Source organism: Cherax quadricarinatus, chromosome 58 (assembly GCF_038502225.1).
Source record: "Cherax quadricarinatus isolate ZL_2023a chromosome 58, ASM3850222v1, whole genome shotgun sequence".
Classification (NCBI taxonomy): Eukaryota; Metazoa; Arthropoda; class Malacostraca; order Decapoda; family Parastacidae; genus Cherax; species Cherax quadricarinatus.
The window spans coordinates 20,104,008-20,121,010 of record NC_091349.1 but is presented as its reverse complement, the minus strand read 5'-3'; the positions used below and the strand labels follow the sequence as shown (position 1 = coordinate 20,121,010).

General features: G+C 39.3%; 1 protein-coding gene across 1 annotated transcript in view; it reads right to left on the bottom strand.

The window, feature by feature from the left end:
• Positions 1-17,003, bottom strand: part of LOC128697991 (serine/threonine-protein phosphatase 6 regulatory ankyrin repeat subunit A) — a 75,932-nt gene that overhangs the window by 15,051 nt on the left and 43,878 nt on the right. The gene's annotated exons all lie outside the window — the stretch shown is intronic.

The following is a 17,003-nucleotide window of genomic DNA, read 5'->3' as shown; positions in this document are numbered from 1 at the left end:
TTGTGTAGTGGTAATCATTGTGTAGTGGTTATCATTGTGTAGCGGTAATAATTGTGTAGTGGTTATCATTGTGTAGTGGTTATCATTGTGTAGCGGTAATCATTGTGTAGCGGTAATCATTGTGTAGTGGTTATCATTGTGTAGTGGTTATCATTGTGTAGCGGTAATCAATGTTTAGTGGTTATCATTGTGTAGTGGTTATCATTGTGTAGTGGTTTTCAATGTGTACTGGTAATCATTGTGTAGTGGTTATCATTGTGTAGTGGTTTTCAATGTTTAGTGGTAATCATTGTGTAGTGGTTATCATTGTGTAGTGGTTATCATTGTGTAGTGGTAATCATTGTGTAGTGGTTATCATTGTGTAGCGGTAGTCATTGTGTAGTGGTTATCACTGTGTAGTGGTAATCATTGTGTAGTGGTTATCAATGTGTAGTGGTAATCATTGTGTGGTGATCATTGTGTAGTGGTAATCATTGTGTAGTGGTTATCATTGTGTAGTGGTAATCATTGTGTAGTGGTTATCATTGTGTAGTGGTTATCATTGTGTAGTGGTTATCATTGTGTAGTGGTAATCATTGTGTAGTGGTTATCATTGTGTAGTGGTAATCATTGTGTAGTGGTTATCAATGTGTAGTGGTAATCATTGTGTAGTGGTTATCATTGTGTAGTGGTAATCTTTGTGTAGTGGTTATCATTGTGTTTACCTGGAGTTTACCTGGAGAGAGTTCCGGGGGTCAACGCCCCCGCGGCCCGGTCTGAGACCAGGCCTCCTGGTGGATCAGAGCCTGATCAACCAGGCTGTTGCTGCTGGCTGCACGCAAACCAACATACGAGCCACAGCCCGGCTGATCCGGAACTGACTTTAGGTGCTTGTCCAGTGCCAGCTTGAAGACTGCCAGGGGTCTGTTGGTAATCCCCCTTATGTGTGCTGGGAGGCAGTTGAACAGTCTCGGGCCCCTGACACTTATTGTATGGTCTCTTAACGTGCTAGTGACACCCCTGCTTTTCATTGGGGGGATGGTGCATCGTCTGCCAAGTCTTTTGCTTTCGTAGTGGGTGATTTTCGTGTGCAAGTTCGGTACTAGTCCCTCTAGGATTTTCCAGGTGTATATAATCATGTATCTCTCCCGCCTGCGTTCCAGGGAATACAGGTTTAGGAACCTCAAGCGCTCCCAATAATTGAGGTGTTTTATCTCCGTTATGCGCGCCGTGAAAGTTCTCTGTACATTTTCTAGGTCGGCAATTTCACCTGCCTTGAAAGGTGCTGTTAGTGTGCAGCAATATTCCAGCCTAGATAGAACAAGTGACCTGAAGAGTGTCATCATGGGCTTGGCCTCCCTAGTTTTGAAGGTTCTCATTATCCATCCTGTCATTTTTCTAGCAGATGCGATTGATACAGTGTTATGGTCCTTGAAGGTGAGATCCTCCGACATGATCACTCCCAGGTCTTTGACGTTGGTGTTTCGCTCTATTTTGTGGCCAGAATTTGTTTTGTACTCTGATGAAGATTTAATTTCCTCATGTTTACCATATCTGAGTAATTGAAATTTCTCATCGTTGAACTTCATATTGTTTTCTGCAGCCCACTGAAAGATTTGGTTGATGTCTGCCTGGAGCTTTGCAGTGTCTGCAATGGAAGACACTGTCATGCAGATTCGGGTGTCATCTGCAAAGGAAGACACGGTGCTGTGGCTGACATCCTTGTCTATGTCGGATATAAGGATGAGGAACAAGATGGGAGCGAGTACTGTGCCTTGTGGAACAGAGCTTTTCACCGTAGCTGCCTCGGACTTTACTCTGTTGACGACTACTCTCTGTGTTCTGTTAGTGAGGAAATTATAGATCCATCGACCGACTTTTCCTGTTATTCCTTTAGCACGCATTTTGTGCGCTATTACGCCATGGTCACACTTGTCGAAGGCTTTTGCAAAGTCTGTATATATTACATCTGCATTCTTTTTGTCTTCTAGTGCATTTAGGACCTTGTCGTAGTGGTCCAATAGTTGAGACAGACAGGAGCGACCTGTTCTAAACCCATGTTGCCCTGGGTTGTGTAACTGATGGGTTTCTAGATGCGTGGTGATCTTGCTTCTTAGGACCCTTTCAAAGATTTTTATGATATGGGATGTTAGTGTTATTGGTCTGTAGTTCTTTGCTGTTGCTTTACTGCCCCCTTTGTGGAGTGGGGCTATGTCTGTTGTTTTTAGTAACTGTGGGACGACCCCCGTGTCCATGCTCCCTCTCCATAGGATGGAAAAGGCTCGTGATAGGGGCTTCTTGCAGTTCTTGATGAACACAGAGTTCCATGAGTCTGGCCCTGGGGCAGAGTGCATGGGCATGTCATTTATCGCCTGTTCGAAGTCATTTGGCGTCAGGATAACATCGGATAGGCTTGTGTTAATCAAATTTTGTGGCTCTCTCATAAAAAATTCATTTTGATCTTCGACTCTCAGTCTGGTTAGCGGCTTGCTAAAAACTGAGTCATATTGGGACTTGAGTAGCTCACTCATTTCCTTGTTGTCATCTGTGTAGGACCCATCTTGTTTAAGTAGGGGCCCAATACTGGACGTTGTTCTCGATTTTGATTTGGCATAGGAGAAGAAATACTTTGGGTTTCTTTCGATTTCATTTATGGCTTTTAGTTCTTCCCGCGATTCCTGACTCCTAAAGGATTCTTTTAGCTTAAGTTCGATGCTTGCTATTTCTCTGACCAGTGTCTCCCTACGCATTTCAGATATATTGACCTCTTTTAGCCGCTCTGTTATTCTTTTCCTTCGCCTGTAAAGGGAGCGCCTGTCTCTTTCTGTTTTACATCTACTCCTCCTTTTTCTTAGAGGAATAAGCCTTGTGCATACATCGAGTGCTACCGAGTTAATCTGTTCTAGGCATAAGTTGGGGTCTGTGTTGCTTAGTATATCTTCCCAGCTTATATCGGTTAGGACTTGGTTTACTTGGTCCCACTTTATGTTTTTGTTATTGAAGTTGAATTTGGTGAATGCTCCCTCGTGACTAATCTCATTATGTCGGTCTGGGGTTCCGCGCATACATGACTGAACCTCAATTATGTTGTGATCTGAGTATATTGTTTTTGATATGGTGATATTTCTTATCAGATCATCATTGTTAGTGAAGATGAGGTCTAGTGTATTCTCCAGTCTAGTAGGCTCTATTATTTGCTGGTTTAAATTGAATTTTGTGCAGAGATTTAAAAGCTCGCGTGAGTGTGAGTTTTCATCAGAGCTGCCTCCTGGTGTTATTACTGCAACAATATTATTTGCTATATTCCTCCATTTTAGGTGCCTTAAGTTGAAATCCCCCAGGAGCAAGATGTTGGGTGCAGGAGCTGGAAGGTTTTCCAGACAGTGGTCAATTTTTAACAGCTGTTCCTGGAATTGCTGGGATGTTGCATCCGGAGGCTTGTAGACCATCACAATGACTAGGTTTTGGTTCTCGACCTTTACTGCTAAAACTTCCACTACATCATTTGAGGCATTTAGCAGTTCTGTGCAAACAAGTGACTCTGCAATGTACAGGCCAACCCCCCCCTTTTGCCTGTTCACTCTGTCACATCTGTATAGGTTGTAACCTGGGATCCATATTTCGTTGTCCAAGTGATCCTTTATGTGGGTCTCAGTGAAAGCCGCGAACATTGCCTTTGCCTCTGCAAGCAGTCCACGGATGAAAGGTATTTTGTTGTTTGTTGCTGGCTTTAGACCCTGTATATTTGCAAAGAAGAATGTTATCGGACTGGTGGTATTGTTGGTACTGGGGGGGGATTTTTTTTCCGGCATTAGTATCTGTATCTGTTGGTTTGGAGTGGAGGCCATCGACTGTGGTTCCACTCCAGGAATGACTGGATTTGGTGTACGATTTCTGCCATTTCCTGCCAGTTTTTTTTTCCTTCCTGGCACTAAAAAACCTCTCCCTCTTGAGTGGCTGTGGCTACCCAGGTTTTCCCATGGCCTGGATGTTTTGTATCTTTTTGTCCCCTTTAGATGGTATGCCTGGCAATTTAAGTTATAGCACAGTCTTTCCTGTACTGAAGAGGTACACAGTTCAGGGTGAAAAAGCTTACAGGAAGGGAGTTTGCATTTTCCTGTTGTCATATGGGCATGGCATTTCCTAGGGTGGTCATAGTTGCACGTCCCATCTGTTTTTCCAGATTTCCCATGCCAGCAGATACCGAGTGCATAGTATGTGCACAGGCTTGGTTTCCGTTTGCCTTGGGTTTCTGTGACTGTATTCCCTGTTGGTGCATGTTTCCCTGTCTTACTTCTATCCTCCCTAGCACCAACAATGGAGCTCCCACCATTTGTTTTTGGTAATATATCCTCACTATTGCTAGTGGAGTCCTCTTGTTTGCTATTTCCTGCGGTATTTCTAGTTTGCAATATTGGTTTTATCTTATCTTTGACTACACTTGTTTCCCTACTATGGCTCCTGTCCCCTATGCGGTCATTCATATGTATTCCTTCCTGCGTATAATTCCCGACTACCTGGACAAAATCTCCAGCTTCACCATTACTGTCTCCCAGGACAGCATCTCCAGCTTCCCCATTACTGTCTCCCAGGACAGCATCTCCAGCTTCACCATTACTGTCTCCCAGGACAGCACCTCCAGCTTCACCATTACTGTCTCCCAGGACAGCACCTCCAGCTTCCCCATTACTGTCTCCCAGGACAGCACTATCAGCCCCCCATTTACTGACTACCAGGACATCATCTCCAGCCTTACAGTTTCTGACTACATGGCCAGTATCAAGGGCAGTACCATTCAGCCCGGACTTTTTATGTTCCCATCTGTTGTAGAAAGCTTCCAGGTTTTCTATGAAAGCAGCTTTGATGTTGACCTCTTTTAATACCCTTGTGATTTTAGTCCACAGATTTATCTCATTTGGGCATACCCAAAAACACTTCCCTGTTTTAATACTGCTTGTAGCTAGTTCTTGGATATCTGCACAAGGGGCGTGACACCAATTTCCACAGAAATGACAATTTATGCATGTGGAAGCCCGTTTGTTTGACTGACCACAGACTACACACAGCTTCATAATGATTTGAATGGTTGATTTACTGCAATTCTACTAGCAACCTCTTGAATATTCTATTAATAACCTGCTAGGTGGTGCACAACGAAACCGTTTGAAACCAGTCCAGGGTTCGGACCAGTCAAGGGTTCGGACCAGTCTATCTGATCTGATCAGTGGGTCACTTATTTAAACCATACTGGTCGGTGATTTGAGCTAACACATGAAGGATCTACTGGAAATTATCTACCCGAGTAATATGTGATTTGATTGATACAAAAGTATAACTTGCGTGTTGAAGAGCCGGTGACTGCTGGCACTCCTACAATGACGAACGGTCGAGCCTCCACCTTTGTTTATCAATCGCTGTATCTAGCTTCTCTATTTTTTTTTTTTCCGTCTCCACCACAATAAGTGCTATATTATCACTATAGTTGACTGGTGCAAATTTTGGAGGAAGGGCGCTTTTTCTGTAGTAATAATTGCTTCTCGTTGTGTATATTGCGACCGCTGGTAACTACAGGTTATATGAAATTCACAGTAACGTCTGGTATTTCAAGAAAAAACTAATGAAAGTCACTCCACTTCACTAAGTACCATTATAATACTGGTTAGTTGCTACTACAACACTGTATTCTGCTATTCACTGGTATCACTAGATTATATGCGAGTACACTAGCAGGCCAGGAAGATTATTAAAAACAGCTGACCTGTGGTAAGTTTCTGGCGACTTCTGGCACCTGCCTCTATAGGCTTATCACTTCATTTACAAATTCACCTGTTTTCAAATGACACTTTAGCCTTTATCATCAATATACTAGGGAGCCACTGTAGTATACACTATACACTATGTATACTCAATGCTTTCAGGGAGACTTTCTTTCCTCTGACACAAAGTTCAATATTATTATTTTTCCACACGGGACAGGCCTATGATTCCCCTCTGGCAGTAAACTCTGCTAGGAAGTGCACACTAATTCTCCTTTTTTTACTCAGTATATAATGTTTTCCGCCCAAGATTGGTTCCAGGCGCTAGAGGGATGTATCGTATAGGATTGATGACACAAATTAAAGTTCTAGCACGTAAGAGCGACCGTGAAAACACCAGAAAAACCGGGAGCACAACGGGGAGCACATTGTGTAGTGGTTATCATTGTGTAGTGGTTATCATTGTGTTGTGGTTATCATTGTGTAGTGGTTATCAATGTGTAGTGGTAATCATTGTGTAGTGGTAATCATTGTGTAGTGGTAATTATTTTGTAGTGGTTATCATTGTGTAGTGGTAATTATTGTGTAGTGGTTATCAATGTGTAGTGGTAATCATTGTGTAGTGGTAATCATTGTGTAGTGGTAATTATTGTGTAGTGGTTATCATTGTGTAGTGGTTATCATTGTGTAGTGGTTATCATTGTGTAGTGGTAACCATTGTGTAGTGGTTATCATTGTGAAGTGGTTATCATTGTGTAGTGGTAATTATTGTGTAGTGGTTATCATTGTGTTGTGGTTATCATTGTGTAGTGGTTATCATTGTGTAGTGGTAATTATTGTGTAGTGGTTATCATTGTGTAGTGGTAATTATTGTGTAGTGGTTATCATTGTGTAGTGGTAATCATTGTGTAGTGGTTACCATTGTGTAGTGGTTATCATTGTGTAGTGGTTATCATTGTGTAGTGGTAATTATTGTGTAGTGGTTATCATTGTGTTGTGGTTATCATTGTGTAGTGGTTATCATTGTGTAGTGGTAATTATTGTGTAGTGGTTATCATTGTGTAGTGATAATTATTGTGTAGTGGTTATCATTGTGTAGTGGTAATTATTGTGTAGTGGTTACCATTGTGTAGTGGTTATCATTGTGTAGTGGTTACCATTGTGTAGTCTTAAACATTGTGTAGTGGTAATCATTGTGTAGTGGTTACCATTGTGTAGTGGTAATCATTGTGTAGTGGTTACCATTGTGTAGTCTTAAACATTGTGTAGTGGTCATCATTGTGTAGCGGTAATCATTGTGTAGTGGTTATCATTGTGTAGTGGTAATCATTTTGTAGTGGTTATCACTGTGTAGTGGTTATCATTATGTAGTGGTTATCATTGTGTAGTGGTTATCATTGTGTAGTGGTTATCATTATGTAGTGGTTATCATTGTGTAGTGGTTATCATTGTGTAGTGGTTATTATTTTAGTGTATTTGTATAATATTAATTTTACTAAGCACAATTCTAGCCAATATTTATATTAGTGTGTGTGTATGATATTAATTTTGCTAAGCCAAATCTGGAAAGGATAAGCCAAGTCTGGCTAAGATTATATTAATGTGCATTTTAGATTTATATTCTAATTTTCTTACATGTAATTGCTAAGCTCAAGTAGCAAGGATTTATTCAAAGGTAATTTGTAATATTTACCGTTATAAAGTGCATAATTAAGTACATAATCAGTGTCATTAATTAAGTTTAATTTAATACATTGCACCATGGGTGAAAATGAGGAAATTAATGTAGAAGACAAACACATGGAATTTAGAGCAAAAAAATCATCATTGCAGGCTAGAAAAGGTCATGTAACCAAGGCATACAATAAGTGTTTGGAAGTAAAGAATCAAGAAACTGTGAATACTGATGATTTAAAATTGTATTTAGATGCTTTAGGAAATAGATATGATTCATACATATTATATTATAACAAATATGAAGGAGATTTGTTAGTAAACTGTGTAGATGAGACAGAAGTAAATCTTATGATTAACCAGTACTATGAATTAGAGGAAAAGATTCTTTCTTGTGAAAGTCAGGCCTTAAATAAATTAAAATGTGTAAACCAGGTAGTTAATCAATCTGCTCCAACAAATAAGATGTCTATGCCAAAACTCCCAGAATTATGTTTACCTGTATTTAATCCTGGAGAAAATTGGGAGGAGTTTTGGTCAATTTTTAAAGCAGCTGTGCATGATAGGAGTGACCTAGCCTGTGTAACTAAATTATTTTACCTCAAAGGACAGATAAGAGGAGATGCTCACATACTCATACAAGCCTTTCCCAATGTAGATGTTTCTTACAAAGAAGCATTTGACTTGTTGAAGGTCACTTATGGTAATATAGAACAAAGTAGGTTAGATCTAGTGAATATCATTGTTAATTTAAAATCTCCAGATCATACTTACAAAGGTTTACAGCAGTTTAGAGTTAAACTGGAGAGCACTCTCAAAACTTTAAATAATAAATATAATCTGAAGAAATCAGACTGGTTATTGAGTGCCATTGTACAGAATAAATTAAGCTGTAAAACACTTGAATGGATCTTGAACAAGTATCACAAACGTTATTTTGGTCTGGAGGAAATAAGACTAGGTCTACAAGAATTAATATTATGCAACACATAATAACTCTGAGGTATCTGTCAAGTTTCACAAAAGGGAAAATTATCCCAATGTTAATAATCAAAATTCATTTCATAAAAAGAGTTGCATAGGTACATATCAAGTAGCAGGAATCAGAAATAATGATTCTCCACAAGGTAAGAAGAATAAGTACCCTAAGAGTGGCCCAGTTAATAAGAAACCAGTCAAAGAAAAGAGAGATTGTCTTTTCTGCAAGGGTACTCATTTTTCTAAGAATTGCAATGCATACAATTCATGGAATGATAAAGTTGAAAGATTGGAAGAACTTGACAGATGTATCAGATGTCTATGTAATCACAATGTAAAGGATTGTCATGCCAAATTAAACAACTGTTATCAATGTCACAAAGGAAGACACCATATAGTCATGTGTAAAGGGTCTATATGATAATGTTGATAATAATGATAATGTTGACAATCCTGACGCAACAATGGCTAATGTAAAAATTGCTGCTAATGTTAATAATGATGGTTTTGCTGAATTAGCCTTACCTGTGTTACAGGTAAAAATTAATGATAAAAGGCATAAATCAAAAAAATGTAACTGCATTATTAGACCAGGGATCACAACGTACTTTCAAAAAACGTAAATGTCTTGATGGTATGAAAGTACAGATGGGAGATCCTACAACTCTAAAATTATCTGGTTTTCACTCAGATAAAAGGGTTCAATTGTATGACACTGTTTATGTAACTGTCAGGTTGGGCAATGAGAAAAAATGTGTTAATGAAGTAATTGTAGATAGACTTCCAGAGAAAATATCTACAATAGGGCTTAGTAAAGCTACAGAAAGACTTTCACATGATGTAAATTTAGCACCTTCTGGTGTAAATGATGATTCTGTAGGCCCAATAAATATTTTGATAGGTAGTGACTATTATGCCTCCTTTGTAAAGGGTATGGTAAAGAAATGTGGTGTCACCCTTTTGAAAACTGCAGGAGGCCATGTAATGTATGGTAGGATTCCTCATACTAATAATGCATGACTAGAGGAAACTATAAATACTATAACTGTGTGTCTTACTCATGAAGTCGTGCCCCAGTATAATTCTTCCATAGAGGATGGTGTTGAGCCAGTGCATAAATTGTGGGAATTAGACAGCATTGGAATAAATGTAAATGAAGAAAGTCCAGACGATTCTTTTACTCAGGAACAATACCTGAGAGATGTAAAATTTGAATCTGGACATACTGGGTACGACTTCCATGGAGACTGAACCATCCAGAATTGCCCACTAATTAATTAAAGAATGGCATATGGACAATTAAAGGCTCAGCTCCGCGAACTGAGTAAGACACCAGAATTGTTGACTGCCTATAATGATATAATTACTGAACAATTAATTAATAAATTTATAGAAGAGGTACCTCCTGAGCAAGCCAAAATTTATGGTCACTATTTGCCACTTCACGGAGTGAAGAAGGATTCTAAGACCACTCCTCTGAGGATTGTGTTTAATTGTAGTGCCAGGAGTAACAAAAATGTACCTAGTTTATATGACTGTTTAAGGACAAGTCCGTCGTTGACGGAAAAATTAGGAGATATCTTATTAAATTTCAAGGTGAAGAATTATGCCTTTACGGCTGACATAAGTAAAGCTTTCCTAAGAGTGGGTTTATAAGAAGCTGACCGGGATTGTACCCGCTTCTTATGGCCTGAGAATCCTAGTGACCCACTTAGCCCTCTGAAAACCTTGCACTTTTGGAGCGTATTATTTGGTGCTACATCCAGTCCATTCCTACTTCAAGCGACGATAAATGCACACCTTAAATGTACTGGAAGTCCATTGAGTAAAGTAATGAGCAAACAATTTTATGTGGACAATTTCCTGGGTGTGACGTCAACTGAAAAAGAACTGTTAATGACTTATGGAGAGGCTAATAAAATAATGCAAAGTGCAAATATGCATCTAAGGAAATGGAATAGTAATTCTTCCAAATTAAAGGACAAAATAAGTAAAGATTACACTGGAGATGAAGTGCCAAAATGTAGTAATGTATTGGGATTAACTTGGGATACTGAGAGAGATTTGTTAATGTTAAAACCTAATAATTACAGTATGCCCAATAAATTAACTAAGAGTCACCCCTTACTATAAGAGGGAAATTATTAATACAAGAAACATGGAAGCTTAAATGTGCTTGGGATGAAACTCTGCCTGAGGAATTCATTAACAGGTGGGATGAATTAATTGGTGATTATGAAAAAATTTAAATGTTGAAGTTCCCACGCCAGGTGGCCAATCCAAATGGGAAAAATATACTCCATATTTTTTGTGATGCTTCAAAATTGGCATATGGAGCAGTTGCTTACCTTCAATGTAATAGCGTTATTTCTCTTGTCTAAGACTAAAGTGTCTCCAATTAAATCACGTATGTTACCTCAGTTGGAATTAACAGCCATTTATGTAGGTGTCAAATTAGCTAATTATATAAGAAATAAGTTGCAGGAGATAAATATTAGTGACACTGTAATTTGGTCTGATGAGGTATCCTTACAATGGATTCGTAATGGAAACAGTAAAATTGTGTATGTACAAAACAGAGTCACTGAAATTAATCAGATGCAAAAGAAGTATAATAGTTTGCGTCAGCATATGTTAACATTTAATCATATACCTGGTGAGGAGAATCCAGCTGATTTCTTGTCTCGAGGTTTACCGTATGCTAAATTTGTAAATGCTGTATCATGGTTTAAAGGACTGAGCTAGTTGGCAAATAAAGCTAATTGACCTGTACAAAAGGCGTATATTGCTCCTGCTGAAATTACTGTGACCACCGCTCCAATAGTTTGTCCTTCCTTAGCCATTGATATAAATAGGTATTCTTCTTTACTCAAACTAATCAATGTAACTAAGTTGGTGTTTAAATTTCTAAACAAGATGAATATCTCGTATAAGTTTTCACATCCTCTTGAATATTGGATAAAGAGGGTACAGGAAGAAATCTATGGAAATGAGATTAAATTGATGATGGAATGAAAAATTGTGAAAGGTTCCATAATACAGAAATTGGGGCTGTATTTAGAGAACAATGTAATTAGGTGCTGAGGTAGGTTACAAAATGCTGAATTTGGTGATTATGCTAAGCACCCTATCTAACTGCCCAAAATTCATCATCTAACAAATTTAATTGTTTTAAATGCCCATAAAAATGTAAAGCATGGTGGGGTACAAGATACCTTAATTGTATTAGGGAAACCTTCTGGATTCCACAAGGACGGCAAAGTGTAAAAAGGGTGATTAAATCTTGTGTAATATGTCGCTGAGTGGATGCCAGATCCTATATGTACCCAGGTCCTCCACCATTGCCAAAGGAGCATGTACAATTAGTGAAACCATTTGATGTTACAGGTGTAGACTATAGTGGTCCAATCATTTTAACAGGTACTTCAGATGGTGTTCCACTGAAAGTGTATGTATGCTTGTTCACTTGTACTGCTACTAGGGCAGTTTATTTAGAAGTGGCACAGGACTTGTCTGCAGAACAGTTTATATAGCTGTTTCGAAAGTTTGATGCTAGGAGATCCTGTCTGAGATTGATGATTTCGGATAATGCCACAAATTTTGTAGCAGTTGCTCAATAGTAGTAAGGTTCAATCTCTGTTAACCCAGTGAGGGTGTACCTGGAAATTTATTACTCCTAGAGCCCCTTGGCAGGGGGGGCTGTATGAAAGACTGATAGGCACAGTGAAGAGATGTCTCCGTAAAGCACTACACCGGAAGAGAATTAATTTGGAAGAATTCTGTGCAGTGTTATTGGAGGCGGAGAATCATATAAATATTAGGCCTCTCTCGTACATGATTGATACACCTGATGCAGATGTATTAACACCTTCTCACCTAATATGTGGAGGGAAATTGGAAGCTGCCCCTGTCTATAGAAATAATCCGGAAGAAAGTGATGAAGATTACAATGATGCGGCAGTGTTGTGTGATAAATTTAAAATGTTAAATAAAGTAATTGATCATTGGTCTAATGTGTGGGGTAAGGAATATCTTCTTACACTACGTGAACACTTTTATGGTGCGACTGAGGCAGTAAATCGACAGAACATTCAACCAGGTGACATTATGTTAATTGATACTGGACAACATCAAATATTGTGGCCTCTGGGTAAAGTATTAACACTGTACCCATGAATCTAAGGGAAAGTGACACGAGTGATATTGAAGGTGATGCTGACCAAGTGATGCAGGAAGATGAAATTGTAGTAAGACCTATTAGGAGAACAGCCACTCAAGCTGGAATCGTCTCCTAAAGGAAGGAGTAATTTGAGTCGTTTAGCAACGACCTCCGCCTGGCCACAGTGTGGAAAATAATTTCCCAAAATTTATGCTGTGTAAATAAACCTGATTAATACATAACTATTGTTCTGTTGAGTGCATTTTAAATAAGAGAATCGACAGGGAAGCTCTGCGCCTGCACTGATGAGCAGGGGGTAGAGTCACCATTGTTTTTTTTTAATGTGATACAAACATGTTAATGTAAGGTGTATAATTTTCGTCACTCTAGGGGCTATATTGGGCTTAAACCTCTCAAATAGGAGCTGAAATTGTTGGATGTGCATTCCTGCATAACTTGAGCATTAAACAGATATACAGGACAGCTCCATGAACCTCTGATAAACTATCTGAATTATGTTTGTAATTCTGGCCAGTATTATCATCATAAATTTAGTTAGAGGGGGGATTCCGTACATGATACATAGTAATCTCCAGACAAATTGGTGAGTGTTATGATTATAAATTCTCGTTCTGTTATATAAATGTGTATATGTAATCATTTATTAATTTTAATATACAGACCACAAATTTATATTAAATTTACCAGAATTCCTGGTGATGTACTTTTCATTTGCAATTAATATAGGTCTAGAGCAACTTGTGGAGAGATCGATGGTAGGTATCGAAGGGGTACATTTTTTGCGACCTAGGTGTCCTAAAAATTCCTACTTGTCTCTATAACTTTGATAAATAATAATTATCTTTGTTACCATTTACTTGTATGTATTTAATGAGATTCATCCAGGTAAATGTAATTTTCCACACTGACCTTTGGTTTGAGGAAAAGCTCCGACGAAGAGCAGGGGGGGTTCATGAGGGTGGTCTGCTGGGGGGTGTATTCAGAAAGGTCATAAGTGAAAGGGATCGGAGGGTACTTGAGGGTAGGATTCGTGTGGAGGAGGTCGAAGAGGCGATTTTTAGGATGAGTAAAGGGAAAGCACTAGGCATAGATGTATATCTAATGAATTTTATAGGACGCATTGGGGAAGCATTAAACAATGCTTGGTTAAGGTATTGAATCGCATGCTTATGGAGGGGAAGTTGGGTACATCACATAGTACAGGGGTAGTGGTGTTGGTGCCCAAAAAGGGAGGGGGGAGAGGTCTGAGCGCATATAGGGCTATCTCTCTAATGTGTTCGGACTTTAAAATATTCGCAAAGGTCCTAGGTAACAGGATGAGAAAAGTCATGGAATCAGTTATTCATAGGGGACAACTAGGCATATCAGGTAGGAGTATGAGGGAAGGACATGGGCGTATTAGGGGGTTTTGGGGGAAATATCAAGGGGGGTGTCCTCGGGCTTGACTGGCAAAATGCTTACGACTGTGTTGACAGAGATTTATTAAGGCTTATTTTATTGAAGCAGGGTTTTGGGGAGGGAATAGTTCGATGGGTTGACACTTTGTATGCCTCTGCAATGGTAAGAGTACAGGTGAACGGTAAGTTAGGGCAGCCTGTACGCATGGAATGGGGTTTGAGGCAAGGTTGCCTCCTCTCTCAGCTGCTTTTTGCCTGTTTGCAAAATCCATTTTATGAACTGGTGGATGGTGGTTTGGGATGTGGGGTACTGGGTAATAATCATGCAGCGTGCATAGTCGGTTACTTGGATGACACCACGATTTTGTTAAAAGGGGAGGAGGACTTGCAGATCGTAGGCAGGGTTGTTGAGTTTTTTGGGGCAGCAACTGGTATGTGTGTCAACAGAGCAAAATCAAAATTATTGGAGGTGGGTACATGGGTGGGGGGGTTTGGGCGAAAGGTATGGGTGGTCAGTTGTGGAGCAACTTAAAATATGTGGGATTGCGTATATGGCGGAAGAGATGGAGGGTCGAAGGGTAAATTCTGAATTGGTGGTAAAAAAGGCTTTAGACTGTCTCAGAGGTTTAAGAGCTGGGGATGTCTCCTTGCAACAAAGGGCAGTGGTGGTTAACTCTCTTGTTTACAGCAAGGTATGGGGAATGACTGAGGTATACCCATTACGGGACGTGGATACTCAGGAGCTGCAAAGAAGGGTCTTATGGTATGTATGGGGTTATGGGAGAGCTTGGTTGAGTAGGGAGGTTGTCATGACACACATACGTCTTGGGGGTTTAGGTCTCTTGGCATTGGGGCCACGGGCAAAGGCTGTATATGTAAAGCAGTGGTTCCTTAGGGAGGGTGGGGAGAGAGGAGCCCGGGTGGGTTGGGTAATGGTAGATATACGCAAATGGTGGAGTGGCAGAGGATTAATAGAGTGTGAAGACGTGTTGTGTCTGTTGTTGAAGTTGAAAAATGTTCAAAGGATTAGGGCGGGGCAGATGGTGCAGAGATGTTGCCATAGGGAAATTGTGCAGGGAGTGTCTGTTTTTCCATTGTATAATTGGGGGGAAATATGGGACGGTTTTTGTAAGCTTAAGTTAGCACCGAGGGTTTGCGAATTAGTGTACAGATTCATCATGGGTATTTTAGCTTCGAAATCAGTTTTAAGCAGGATGGGGATGGTAAGGGATGCGAATTGTTTAAGTTGTGGTCTGGAAGAAACTGTGTTTCATGCTGTTTATTTTTGTGAAACATTGGAAGAAGTTCGTACATGGTTGGGTAGGGTTTTAAGGTTTCTCAATGGGAGAAGTATCTCAACTCTACGGGCATTAACCTTGGAAGTTAGTGGAGTACCAAGGGAGGTAAGACGGGCAATACTGTACGTGGTGGCTTACTTCCTATATATCTCATGGGGAATGATGGAAACCAAGGGAGCAGTTAGGGTTAGGGCGATTGAAGCGGGTATTTATAGAACAGCGCTTGTAAGAACAGACTCCTTTACGGTGGGAGGTGGGGTATCGTCTTCCTTGCAAGCTATAGGAGTCTTACAGTACAGCGGTTACTGCAACTGAGAGGGGGGGTAAGGCAGCGAGGGGCTGGACTCATCCCATGGTAACACCCTAAGGTATGTTAGGATATTTAGGGTGGAAGCAGGAATTACTGAGTTGCGTGTTTGTAGTTTTGGTAAGTTACGTGTGCTTGAGGGTGTATGGATGTGATGCGATGTGCGACTGAGATCTTGATTTTTTCTACTTTCTGGACATTATGTCTAGCAAGACGGACAAAACGTTTTTGTTTGGTAAATGCTTTTTCCATTTGTGAAACTGGACCAGTTCCCGTCTATGGCCGAGTTTGTATTTTTTTGCTAATGTTTTTTTTGGTGACGTAGCGAAGTCTATGTGGGTCTTTCCCAAGTGTTATCGTAGGTATTGTTCATGACATGTAGCACACAATCGACGTGCTGATGTCAGCATCATTAGTATAGTGTTTTATTTGTCTTTTTAGGGGTTAATTTTAAGCATCCTAATTGGTGTGCAAGAGAAATATTGTTTTTGGGTCTCCTTTTTGTGAAACGACCACCTCATGGGGTTTGTCGTTAATTTTCTGAAGGATGACAAAATGTTTCAACTACTTACGATTTTATCATGTTAAGTAGTTATCTCTAGACTCCTATTTAAAGTTTTCAATGGATTTGATGATAGGTAACATGTGTATGGTGTGAAGGGGAACAGTATTTCGACAGTGGGGGTAAGTCGAAGTAATCCCACATTCAACCTTATGGCCCATAAACATATGGGTGTTAATACTGATTGTACATGGTAGTTAGGAACTTACAACTGATTCCCTTTTGGTTTAGCGCTTCCTCTTGATTATAATAATAATTACACTTGATTCCATGTCATAAATATGTACCTACCTCTTGGACTGTAAACTGAAAACTTTTGTGTTACTCATTAATTACGATTTTCTGTACCTGTTCTTTTGTCACATGAAGTTTTTACATAAAATATATATAAAAAAAGGAAAAAAAAATATACATACAACTGATTGTTATACGATGATTATGATACAGTTGTAGGTAAAATATTTGTATTCTTTTTTTTCATGGTTTTCCATATATTTGTTTATCATTTATATTATCACATGTTATTATTTGCATTTCCAGTAACGCACTGGATAACTAGTTTTGGACATTGCAGTGTTTTGATCAGTTTTAATTTTGGGGTTTTTGAGTTGTATATAAGCGGTGAGTGGTGAAGGTTAGTTCAGGGTATTGGTCTAATACTCTTTTGATGTGAAAGTTTTGATTGTGTTTTTCCTTTATATAACCTGATTGTTAATCGCTGATGTATGTTCTTATTGTATGTAAATTGTATGTATACTGGTTTTTTAAATAAAAAATAAAAAAAATTTCCTCTGGGTCTTGGTTTTGCAATATGTCGGTATTTTGTCCCTCTTATGCCCAGTTGTCTTATGATCAAGTATCTATTAACTGCT